Here is a 13,800-nt window from a genome sequence, read left to right as displayed (position 1 = left end):
GGGGGGGGCATATAATGCTAGTAAACTAAACTATAAATCGGACGAAAGGTAAGAAACTGTTACCTACTAACTCGTCAACTCAAGAGGCCATTTCCTTAGATCAACGCTTTGGCTTTCAACTACCTTAAATCGGTCTTCACGATTTCACTTTCAGCCTCAACTTATTAATGAATCGACGATCACAGTTTTCGGCCCGACAGAACTTTCCCCTTTCCCCCATATTACCCGAAATGGCATTTTTTGGCTATTTTTTGGGGGCTGTCAACTCTGATTAACGACGAATGATAGAACACGGTTTCGTGAAAATTCTGCTATGCACAGATTAAAAATATAGCTCATTTCTTTTTACTGACAGTTTTTCGTTATTTTGTTGATAATCGATTTGTCAAAATGATAGCAAATGTCTTGTTGGAGAGTCTACGTTTTAAAGCTTCAAAATTGTTCGGTTACATCACATTGATTACCAGTGAACAAGCCTCACGTTTTTCGAATCAAGAGTATGTAAATCAGTTGTTGTCGTAGCTGAAATAATAGCCTCGCTGCCACTGTTGTACTGTGTCAGTTTCAGCAGCGAAAAGTGGCAATTTTTTTCTCTCATTCCAATATAGCATTGCGGCTTTGGGCGGATGTCGCGTGTAGGACGCAGTAAAATGGGAAAACGCTCTTGAACAGTCGATATACAAGCGGCTCTCCATTAATGAACAATGAAATGTATTCGCATTTTGAACAATAAATGAAAAATTTATGTATGATGTGATGTGGAGCGATTAGCTGTTGTAAATTTTGCAGGATAACGAATTAAAAACGTCATCTTTAAACTCTTGCTCTTCCACCTGACACTTCACTACTGTTACAGTCCTCCGTTGAATCGTATACTGGGATGAGCAATAAAGAAGTTGTCTTGTGACGACAATCGGCTCTTTCTGCGTAAATGCATTCGAATTTGTACACACATCTAGTTGAATGTCTATGTTATGGAACACTTTGCTGGGTGTAGCGGTACAACTGTACTGTATTATTTCGTCTTAAAAGTATTATTCTCCTTCGCTACCCTTGTCTTTGCAAAGGTCAAATGACATTGAGGAGCCAGGCTCTATGACCGCTGTGTACCACGAGATCGAATACCGCCTGGTGTCACTATCGATGTGTTCAATGGAAAGCAGTTGGTGTTGGTCGTCCACGCCTCGACACTGAAGATGTAGATCGGAGGCTTACCCACTCTATGCAATTTTATTGGGCGTGTTGATAGAGTGCAATGCTGGTGTAGGCCCAAGTGTTTTGGGGCACACCTTTTGGGGCACGTTGTTGAAAATGGAGCTCCAAAGAAGTTGGCCCCAACGTATTCCCATGTCTGCCTAAGGACAACGTCAATCACGGTTGTACTGAGCATGGGATCCACAGAGTTGGACCGTAGATCAATAGGAACTTACCGTCTGGATGGGTGAATCAGATCTCTTGTTGACCATGTACATGGTCTTGTACAGATATTCCTTCACCCAGGAGAACGACTGCTCAGAAAATACGCCACGCTACGGAAGCAGGGTGGTGAGGTGAGTTTTATGTTACGAGCGGCATTCACGTGGGCTTCCATGCGACCTGTGTTAGTAATCAAAGGTATATTGACAGCTGTGGAGTAATTGAATGTTATTCTACAGCCTTCATGCTTGACGTCTTTCTTAATGGCGCACGCAGTTTCCAGTTGATTAATCGTCCATATCACAAGTTCACAATTGTGCTAAAGTGGTGATCTAACATTGAAATTTTGCCCATCAAATTTCCTTGATATGGACCCAATGAAACACATGTGAGACAATACATCCTCCATTATTACAACAAAACTAATAGGAAAACAATCAGTAAATAAACCGCATAGGATACTATTCACGAAAATTCAGTCTAACATCCTTTACTCTTCAAATTTGTCAGTTCCCAAAACATTCTTGGCAATCACACTTTCGTGTAAACATTTCCAGGTGCGCCACTACATTTCCGACTAAACTGTAAAATGCATGTATGAAATGGAAGTATAGGCTTCTATGATCCAGAGATGTAACACGAAAAGATCTCTGTCATATGATGGATTCTTAATAAGCGCTGTGCACCAAAGGTCAGTCTGTGATTGTATTGGAGAAAGGACAGTAAAGGGAGAAAACTTCCCATGTCCTACATGAAAGGTGGCCAAATTAGGGCAGGATATGGGCCACCATGGGATGGGCACAACACCGACAGTGGGGTGAAACCCTACGTGGTTGATACGGCCATGGGTCAGTCAAATGGGCCAATTTGGAGTCGATAGAGAACTTAAGACTTCCTTTGAGGAGCATGAGGGGAAGATGCCACATGGTCGTGGTCTGATTTATTTCTGGGAGAAACAGGGCACATCAACCCTGTGTACCAAGCCTCCAACAACCAATGCCATAGAGTTGACTGAAAGTCTGGTTTGGTACCCTCATATCCAAAGCAGGCATTCTGGTAGCCAAATTGGCCAACCAGTCAGCACATGAATTCCCTGGGATCCCAATATGACCGGCGACTGACCATTCAGCTAGATGAAGATCAGAAAGGAGATCAAGAAAGTCATAACGAATAGAATGTAGAGGATAGCACTGGTCAGTAACCTGAAGACTACTCTGGAACTCACTCCAAATGAAAAACACCACACTGGTGCAAGATCAAATGTGACTGAGGGCTCGAATGATGGCCACCAATTCTGCAGTGTATGCAGTACACTATTTTGGCAAGGAGTGTGTGAAGCTAAAACTGGTTCACCTGCTGATAGATCTGGGGACAGGCTACACAACATGGGGCATACATGATTGCTCCCTCAGAGGAGATGACAGTGGAGGAAGTTTGAGTTCAAGGCAAAGACACCGTATGCAAACGGTATTTATGGGTAGAGAAATGGGATTCTGTTGCATGAGTAGTATCTCCCAATAAGGAAAAAAGGATAACGAAGTTTGATTGCTTAGTGGAGCAGTGAATGTGTATCACACAGCGGAGCAACAGTTGTTGCCATCTCATATATACTGAATGAACCGGAGCCTGTACGGTAAGGTGTTTACAGGGCTGGTCCAAAAGGCACCTATCGCCATTCAGACCCCACAGTGGTGTACTGCGTTCAGGAACTGCAGTGTGGAAGGGGATGATATTATGGGATCAGATCTTTGTTAAGCTGTAAAAGGAGAGAGTATTTTGCATCTCAGCTAGTATTACAGGAACACTGAAGGAGTTAGTTCAGCCATCACATTCGCTAAAGCTGGCAATAGTGGGAAAGCCAGTGCATCGAAGGCCAGTTCAAAAAAAGGCCTAAGACACCACCACATTCAGCAGTTGGTCGTTAATTTTATGTGACGCAGCATGTGAAATTTGCTGAATTTGGACTGGTTACTCCTGTAACTGAAATATCAGATCTGAAGATGGTTCTGAATGAACAGAAACCGGTCATATGAATAAAAAAAATTGCAATCAAGACGGATTATAAGTAATATTATAAAATCACTGATTGCTGTTATCCCATAAGACATTATGTCTGTTTTTGCAAAGTTATTGTAAAGTTCTGATTGTGTACAGACAGTATGATGGCGACAAAAGTGCGTGTCACATGCCTTGACAGCTGAAAACCAGAAGCCATGGGTGAGAGGCAAGGAGTGCATTTATTGTATGGCAACCTCCAGTCGGGTTTCAGCACTTCCCGCAGTAGAGGAGCTATAGCAAATGAAAATATCATTAGCCTACTAGACGATGACACTATATGCCTCACATCTGGAGCTAGACCATTGATAGCCACTAAAAACAGAGGTACATTGAATACTGAATCCTGAAAGATCCCATTCTCTTTGATACTCAAGATACTGTGGGAAGCACCAATGGGAAGCCAGAAAGTATGGTGTTACAAGACGTTCTGGACAAAATTCGGGAGTGGGTCCCAGAGACCTGACAAGTATATTAACGAGAATGTGATGATACCATGTGTTGTCATACGACTACAGCAGGTTGAAGGAGACAGCGATAACATGTTAACATCAGGCGAAAGCTGACCTGATAGCAGACTCCAAGAATACCAAATTGTCGCCAATAGAACGGCCTTGACTAAAAACCGCCGTTGGACAGGGCTACAAGACCCCGACACTCAAGGCATCAGCACAGCTGCTGCCGTCGGCCGTGGTGGCTGAGCGGTTCTAGGCGCTTCAGTCCGGAACCGTGCGACTGCTACGGTCGCAGGTTCGAATCCTGCCTCGGACATGGATGTGTGTGATGTCCTTAGGTTAGTTAGGTTTAAGTAGTTCTAAGTTCTAGACGACTGATGACCTCAGATGTTAAGTCCTATAGTGCTCAGGGCCATTTGAACCATTTTGAACAGCTGCTGCCTCACCATACATCCGAGCAGCTTGCAGAGAATGTTAGTGAGACTGATTCGGTGATAGCTGTTCATCTCAAGAAAGGTGTTTACCCAGTTTCAGAATCTGAATGATCACGCTTTCGCGCCATTAAGATGGAACTTCACCATAATTCCAGATAGGCTGAAAATGGCAAGGTAGTGACATTGGTAAGCTATCGGTAGCTGAGCATTTGGCTCTGGATACTGTTGAACCCTGGAGCCATGTGAGGGCCATGTTAAAGGGCTGGGACGCTGACGAATTCCCACTACTGAATGGAGACATATATACGGCTCCAAGTGATTTGTAGTGAAAGGTAAGTGAATTAACTCCTCCTGCTGTTTGAAGACACGGAAAGTAGGCTGATGATAAATGAAGGACAAAATATTCGCCGACAGCATCTGTGTAAAGAATGCAGGTACGCGTGAAATCCCTAAACACAGGATGGGGTAGGACAAGGAAAGTACGGAAGGGCGAACCCAGAGAAGGAGCGTCATTTGTCGTTTGCATGGTTACATTTAATAACCACCAATAAAGTCAATGATAAAAAATAATTATGAGCAACACGCTAAGGACAATTAGTTGCTTACAGAACCAATCGCTTTTGACTGATGATTTTATATCAACAGGCCATAAAACTCAGAGCCAGAACTTCGAAATATAGCGCGTACTTCAATGCGAGATGCTTTTAGTAATTTCCACAACGTAACTCTGTCTCGGATTCTGGCAGCAAAAATTGGCTCTGAGCGGTATGGGACTTAACAACCGAGGTCATCAGTCCCCTAGAACTTAGAACTACTTTAACCTAAGGACATCACACACATCCATGCCCGAGGCAGGATTCGACCTGCGACAGTAGCGGTCGCATGGTTCCAGACCGAAGCACCTAGAACCGCTCGGCCACACGGGCCGTCTCTGCCAGGAAACCCAAAGAGATTCTGGTCATACATAAAGCACACTAGTGAAAAACTCAATCAATACCTTCACTGCGCGATAACAACATATACTGTGTTGGAATATTATGAAATACCTCGAAAAAAGTGATTTATTGACACGTAATCAGCACTGATTCAGAAAACATCGTTCTTCTGAAACATAACTAGTTCTTTAAACTCATAAATTAATGAGTGCTATCGACAAGGGATGTCAAATTGATTCCATACTTTTAGATTTCCAGATGGCCTCCGACATCATTCCTCACAAGCGTCTTCTAACCAAACTGCGTGCCTATGGAATATCGCATCAGTTGGTGGGCTAGATTCATGATTTCCTGTCAGAAATGTCACAGTTCGTAGTAATAGACGGAAAGTCATGGAGTTCCATACGGTAATGTTATACGCTCCCTAAAGGGTGTTACAAAAACGTACGGCCAAACTTTCAGTAAACATTCCTCACACACAAAGAAAGAAAATATGTTATGTGGGCATGTGTCCGGAAACGCTTACTTTCCATGTTAGAGCTCATTTTATTACTTCTCTTCAAATCACATTAATCATAGAATGGGAAAACGCAGCAACAGAACGTACCAGCGTGACTTCAAACACTTTGTTACAGGAAATGTTCAAAATGTCCTCCGTTAGCGAGGATACATGCATCCAACCTCCATCACATGGAATCCCTGACGCGCTGATGCAGCCCTGGAGAATGGCGTATTGTATCACAGCCGTCCACAATATGAGCACGAAGAATCTCTACATTTGGTACCGGGGTTGCGTAGACAAGAACTTTCAAATGCCCCCATAAATGAAAGTCAAGAGGGTTGAGGTCAGGAGAGCGTGGAGGCCATGGAATTGGTCCGCCTCTACCAATCCATTGGTCACCGAATGCGTTGTTGAGAAGCGTACGAACACTTCGACTGAAATGTGTATGAACCACATGTTGCGTCGTACTTGTAAAGGCACATGACCTAGCAGCACAGGTAGAGTTTCCCGTATGAAATCACGATAACGTGCTCCATTGAGCGTAGGTGGAAGAACATGGGGCCCAATCAAGGCATCACCAACAATGACTGCCCAAACGTTCACAGAAAATATGTGTTGATGACGTGATTGCACAATTGCGTGCGGATTCTTGTCAGCCCACACATGTTGATTGTGAAAATTTACAATTTGTACACGTTGGAACGAGGCCTCATCCGGAAAGAGAACATTTGCACTGAAATGAGGATTGACACATTGTTGGATGAACCATTCGCAGAAGTGTACCCGTGGATGCCAATCAGCTGCTGATAGTGCCTGCACACGTTGTACATGGTACGGAAACAACTGGTTCTCCCGTAGCACTCTCCATACAGTGACGTGGTCAACGTTACCTTGTACCGCAGCAACTTCTCTGACGCTGACATTAGGGTTATCGTCAACTGCACGAAGAATTGCCTCGTCCATTGCAGGTGTCCTCGTCGTTCTAGGTCTTCGCCAGTCGCGAGTCATAGGCTGGAATGTTCCGTGCTCCCTGAGACGCCGATCAATTGCTTCGAACGTCTTCCTGACGGGACACCTTCGTCATGGAAATCTGTCTCGATACAAACGTACCGCGCCACGGCTATTGCCCCGTGCTAATCCATACATCAAATGGGCATCTGCCAACTCCGCATTTGTAAACATTGCACTGACTGCAAAATCACGTTCGTGATGAACACTAACCTGTTGATGCTACGTACTGATGTTCTTGATGCTAGTACTGTAGAGCAATGAGTCGCATGTCAACACAAGCACCGAAGTCAACATTACCTTCCTTCAATTGGGCCAACTGGCGGTGAATCGAGGTAGTACATTACATACTGACGAAACTAAAATGAGCTCTAACATGGAAATTAAGCGTTTCCGGACACATGTCCACATAACATCTTTTCTTTATTTGTGTGTGAAGAGTGTTTCGTGAAAGTTTGGCCGTACCTTTTTGTAACACCCTGTATTGTTCCTGATCTATATTAACGACATAGGAGACAATCTGAGTAGCCCTCTTAGATTGTTTGCAGATGATGCTGTCATTTACCGTCTTGTAAAGTCATCAGATGACCAAAACGAATTGGAAAATAATTTAGATAAGATATCTGTCTGTTGCGAAAAGTGGCAGTTGACCCTGAATAAAAGGTGGAGCTCATGACCAAAAGTTGCCATGTCGTCATGGGTGACGAGCGAAGGAAAGACGTGTAACAGAGCAGTTTTGGTGGAAGAAGAGGAAGCGTGATGTTAAGAACAGTGTGCCATGAACGCAGAGAGCCAATATTTGACATCAGAATGTGACGTTGCAAAGACTTCCATAGGCGTCCAGTTCATTGTCTGTGTTAGGTTGGATGTCCTCGGGCCTGTAATAGGTACTTTCTCAGGATCATGGATCATTTTTCTCGATTTTTGGCAACGGCACCAATACCGGAGCGATGGGCTAGTACTGCATCACAGGCGTTAGTAAACAAGTTGATATTAAAGTTTGGCGTACCTGAGACGATAACTACGGAACAGGGTAAGAATTTGGTCTTGGATCTAATGAAACAACTACTTCACGTGTTGCATATACGGAAGTTGTGGACACGTCCGTTCAATCCAGATGCCTGTGCTAGAACCGAACACGTACAGGAGACAACTGCAAAAACGTTGAGCTGTTACGTAGGTTCCAGGCGCAACGATTGGAACGCCTGTTTATCTTGTGTACAGTGTGCCTGTAGTTCGAAGATTCATGCTGCAATGGGTTTGTCTTCATTTGAGGTGGTGTACTGCAGGAAAATGCCATCTCCCTTCGATGTTTTGATTCCTAAGTTAGTACCAGATGGTGACTCGGTGAGTAAATTTGTTAGAAGAATTAGAGAAGTCTGGAGGAATGTACAAAAGGCAGACATGAAGGCTCTAGAACTCTTGGAGCAACCGAACAGACGAATGGGAAAATTGCAGCAATACCAAGTGGGGCAGTGGGTAATGCTCCTTAGTTCCTATATGTAAGAGGAGAAAACGAAGAAATTTTTAACAAAGTACTAGGGACCATACCAGGTCTCCGAAATTACGTCATCGGCAGCGTTGCCAACTTGACGGATTTACGATCAAATTTGTCGGAATTTCATGTTATGTCACGGGTATAATCTAGTTTTGACGGTTCACGGATTTTTTGGCAGATGTTAAAACTCGGCCTTTTCCGACGAATTTTTCTGGGTTCATTTAATACTGAAAAGGAAATATTTTTTTTCTTTGATAAAAGGGTTACGAATGCAAATCTTTGTGCATCTGCAAGACAGTGCCATAGTTGTACTGCACTAAAACTCTAAGTTTCGCTCAGTTTGTTGCAGAAATAGTGTATTTCTGATTTGCTCATTTAGATTAAATACATGTAGGATATAACCGAAAACTGAACTGATATTAACTCATTATATTTCGTTCAAATTGGTTCAAATGGCTTTAAGCACAATAGGACTTGACATCTGAGGTCATCAGTCCCTAGACTTAGAACTGTTTAAACTTAACGACATCACACATACCCATGCCCGAGGCAAGATTCGAACCAGCGATCGTAGCAGCAGCGCGGTTCTGGACTGAAGCACCCCGAACCGCTCGGCCACAGCGGCCAGCTAGTTTTCGTTCCTAGTTAGCTATAAACATGGCTATTTTTTAGCTAAAAGTATCAAACATCTCTGATGACTGGGAAACTCAGCAAAGCCAAGATAATGCGGTGACAAATGGCTCTAATTTCTGTTGTAAGCAAAGATACGGTAGTAAGTAAGAGTCTCACACTCACGAACTGAGGGTTTGGAGCAAAAGCAGAAATCTGGAAACGCCATCCTGGGAAGGGTTCGAGTGAAGCAGGTTTGCCATTGCCCTCTTCCGACCTGTAACGAAGTATCGAGCATGTTTTTGTACTTAGGGTGGAACGCCGGAAATGCATATCCTCCTATTTCCATCTATTGTACTGTAATTTTTTTCCTTGTTTTGTGACCTCAAGATATGACATTTCTGTGTCTTTATATATTGTAATTGTTTTCCTATTTGTATATATATATATATTTATGCATTTATGTCGATGTATAATTGGTTGTTTTGTAAATATTATTTGTATTTTTACGCTGGGTCTTGCCTAGGTTATTAGTTATGAAAATGGAACAGTTTGAAAAGCTGAGGTCTGCCATACAGTTCTAAAACTTTACGTGCTTCCAGTCTTCCTTGTTGGTTGATTGAACGTTTGAAGCCGTCGATCGAGAAGGTGGCGACAGTCACTCATTGTCGGCTGTCGTGTGGAGAACCAAAGTGTTTAGGATCTTTGGTAGTGTTAACCCTGTCGCGTGGAGCGTGGGCAGAGGGGGAATCTGGCTGGGGTGGTGCAGTGGAGCAGGTGTGTTGTGTGACGCTCCCGTGAGTTGCCGCGCTTTCGGGGTTTGGCAGCATGTAATTGCGCTCGACTTGCTATGATAGTTTCTGACACGGTGTCGCGGACGGGAAACGTTAGCTGGCGCACATCAAGAGCCCGTTTCGCCTGGTGACCGTGTCGAGAAGAAGGCGCGCCAACATCCAGCTTCTGCAACAGCGACGGCCGACAATGAGTGACTGTCGCCACCTTCTCGATCGACGGCTTCAAACGTTCAATCAACCAACAAGGAAGACTGGAAGCACGTAAAGTTTTAGAACTGTATGGCAGACCTCAGCTTTTCAAACTGTTCCATTTTCATAACTAAATTACAGCAACGTAGCATGAACCTTTGTTGCTCATTGTCCCAATTGCATTACCAAGCAGGGTCCCTTCCTTTTTCGGAATGAACCGAAGTGTCGTTGAAATTCAAACGCCAGCATCATTCGATTTCACTGCTTTAATTTGAAAGTTCAGTTAAGGTATTCATAGCTGGCTACAATATTTAGATTACACAAGCACGCCGGCCTAAGTGGCCGTGCGGTTAAAGGCACTGCAGTCTGGAACCGCAAGACCGCTATGGTCGCAGGTTCGAATCCTGCCTCGGCATGGATGTTTGTGATGTCCTTAGGTTAGTTAGGTTTAACTAGTTCTAAGTTCCAGGGGACTTATGACCTCAGCAGTTGAGTCCCATAGTGCTCAGAGCCATTTGAACCATTTACACAAGCACAAATTAAGAGTGCGAGTTTTGTTACCGTATTTTAGCTTTCCTGTGGTTGCAGCTCAGCTTGGTACATACTAAATTTTACTATTGTTAATTGTTCAGAACCATTTAATTCAAGTTCAAAGTTAAATACCTTATTTCTAAATTGCGTAGATTCAAGTAGCTTTTGAAATGATTGTTGAGGTAGTCCAAGACTAACCGTATTTTACTGAATTTCGATGTGCTTCAGAAAGAAAGCTCACTATTAACTTCAGTCACTAAATTAACTTTCGGTTTTCCCGTTTTATTAATTCTTTTGCTAAATTAAGTCATAATCTGGATGAAATGTATTACTTCTGACAAACTTTCAGTTTTCACACTACACGTGTCAACCTTCAGTTGCCACGCATCTAGTGCTAATTATATGTGTAATAACCTTTCTTTTTCAGTTACTATAGTAATTGTCCTTAGGACTGGCGACCGTAATTTCCCCCAAATCTCAAATATCTAAATACCGCTAGTTAATTGTTAACGTAACGGCCGCACATTTACTTTCTTTATTAACTTTACCCCTTTTCAAAATTAATTTCCGCCAGTTGTATTTGCATTTTTCCTTTCATTTAGATGTAACCCTTTCCTCCCTCTTTACCGACAGATTAACTTTGGTGACGATTGCTTTTCCCAAATTTCCATTAGGTACACGTGGTTTAATTTTTCTCTGTCATTAAGGTCGATAAGCGAGGGGGAGGTTACAAGGGGATGATTGTGATGTGTGCTGGTAGCGTTTGGTGTCGTCTTCGTTTTTTTATGAATGAGGAGGGAGAGGTTGAATCTCGGTGCTGGCACATAGCGTAATTCTCTCGAAACGCATCAAGGGGGGAAGCTTAACATCCCCATCCAATGAACGAATGACCTTCAACAGAGCCACATGTCGTCTCCTTATGAAAGATTGTGGAGAGGTTTGGAATCCAACCCAGGACACTGGCGCAAAAACTGCCGATCGGGAATTTCAAACTACCATCTGTCCTCCCCTGGCCGGCCAAATACTGGCAGCGAAAGTCTCATCCACCACCTGGTTTCGAACTGGCTTTAAATATATGATACGTGCGTCTCCCATCAGCAGCACGCTATCGAAAGTATGCTTTGCTCTTTGGGTTAAGGCTGCGAATTCAGGATAGTGGGTGCAATGCATACGGTACTTCTAGCCAATTGTAACTTGGCATCCGTCCGTCGAGCAGGGTTTGCAGGCAGAGGGAAGAGCGGACAAGCTATGCACCGTGAAGTGATGGGTTGCGAGGGGTGTGGAGGGAGTGTCAAGTGGGAGAGAACAAACTCCACCTCCATGTATTGTAAGCACGCAGTGCAGGCAACAGAAACCCGTGTTTTGAGCTTCCGTGAGCTCCTGATAACCGGCTTTCTCTTCCGAAATGGAGAAGAAGACAGCCCCCGTGATGAGCCAGGAAGCTCATCATCAGCCATTTTCGTAAAAATCATAATGAATATAGTGCAACGAAAGTTAGTCAGCGACAGACAGATCAGCTCAGCAACAAAGAAGGCGACAGTGGTGTCAACACCGGCTAACGGTACGCCGCGCTGTTTCCAACGAACATCTGCAAATAAATAGGTCACAAATTCTCCCGACTGCCGACTGCTACTGATCTTAACAGGAGAGCTGCTTATCAGGTTACAGACTACAGTGCTGTAGTGAGTTACTGTGTGTTTAACAACTAGTGTATAGTGCTACTTTTGTTAGTTTTTACGACTTACTGAAAGTGTCTCCAAAAATGTACGACATTTTAGAAAAGAGTGGTTAAGTGATAAACAATTAAAGGATTGGATGTTAGAGGTGCCGGGGGAACCTAGTATTGCGCGGTGTAAATATTGCCAATACATCTTCAATGTGCCTTTATCAGATTTACATCTGCATGGAAAAAGTACGAAATATTTAAAAGCGGCTGAACCTTATTCATCATCACGAAACTCAACATTTCCATTTCAGTCTATCAAACATACAGTACGTACGAACGTGCAGCTGCTAAAGCCGCTCTTACGTAGTTTGTAGTTCATCAACGTACAATTAGATCTGCTGATCGTCTGTCAGATCTAACGAAGAAATTTTTTCGAAGTACTGACCATGCGTTTATTTTGCGGTTACACCGTACGAAGAGCGGTGCTTTGATCAGGAACATTCTCTTCCAGCACTTCAAATCAGAACTACCGAACGATGTTGGTAATGGACATTTCAGTCACCTTACAGATGAATCTACAGTCACTTCTGTCACCAAATTGTTGGTTATGTGCCCTGTACATTTTTCAAAACAACAAAGCAGAGGTATCTCCACCCTTTTAGGAGTTGTTGAACTAGAACAGGGGAGTGCAGAATGTATTGTTAATGCAGTAAAACCATTACTTTCAGATTATGGTCTAGACATTACGGATAATGCATCAGTCATTGCAGGTGTTAACAATGGGGTTTACTAGAAAGTAATCTTGTACTGATCCCCAGTGTTTCCCATTCAGTTCAGTTAGCAGTTTCCTCTGCTGCCCAAATGCTACCAAGGAATCTCGAGTTCTTAATTTGTGAAACTTATTCTTGATTTTCTAAGTCTCCTTCACGGCAAGCCATATACGGGGAGTTGTTTAAAGCAATAGACGATGGACCCGAAATCCTTCAAATTATACGCCAATCAGACTCAATGTGGCTATCGATCAAAGTTGATGTTAATCTCATTTTAAGTCATTGGCTTCAACTATAGACACATTTCGAAATATCCAGACATCAGACTAAGTGCCACACAGGTGAACTATTATACTATAGTTTGTAATCCGATCCTAGCAATAAGCTTTATCTTCTGTTTCTTAGACCAACTTTAGAAGAATGTCAAAAAGTCAGTAAATTATTCCAGTCAAGTACAGCAGATCGTTCAAAGCTACTGCAGGACTTAGTTCTTCTTGTTGTAGGTCTTACGAGACGGATTGTTGTCCCCAGTTATAAAGGGGGATTTCCTAACGGTAAACTTTAGAAAATACAAATCCCCTAATATTTGTCTTCGCCATGAAGTAGAAGTTTCATGTGTAAAGATGATGAAAGAACATTAAATTAACGCAGAAAGCGAAAAAGTTTTTAACAGTACAAAATGTTCAAATATGTGTGGAATCTTATAGGACTTAACTGCTAAGGTCATCAGTCCCTAAGCTTACATACTATTTAACCAAACATATCCTAAGGGCAAACACACACATCCATGCCCGAGGGAGGACTCGAACCTCCACCGGGACCAGACGCACAGTCTATGACAGCAGCGACTCAGACCGCTCGGCTAATCCCGCACGGCTTCTAACAGTAGATGCGAAAATTTTCTGCTTTGTTTAGCAGAGGATCTCCATAGGCAACTG

The sequence above is a fragment of the Schistocerca cancellata genome, chromosome 3 (assembly GCF_023864275.1).
Source record: "Schistocerca cancellata isolate TAMUIC-IGC-003103 chromosome 3, iqSchCanc2.1, whole genome shotgun sequence".
Classification (NCBI taxonomy): domain Eukaryota; kingdom Metazoa; phylum Arthropoda; class Insecta; order Orthoptera; family Acrididae; genus Schistocerca; species Schistocerca cancellata.
The sequence above is the reverse complement of the archived record's forward strand: the minus strand, read 5'-3'. Positions refer to the sequence as shown.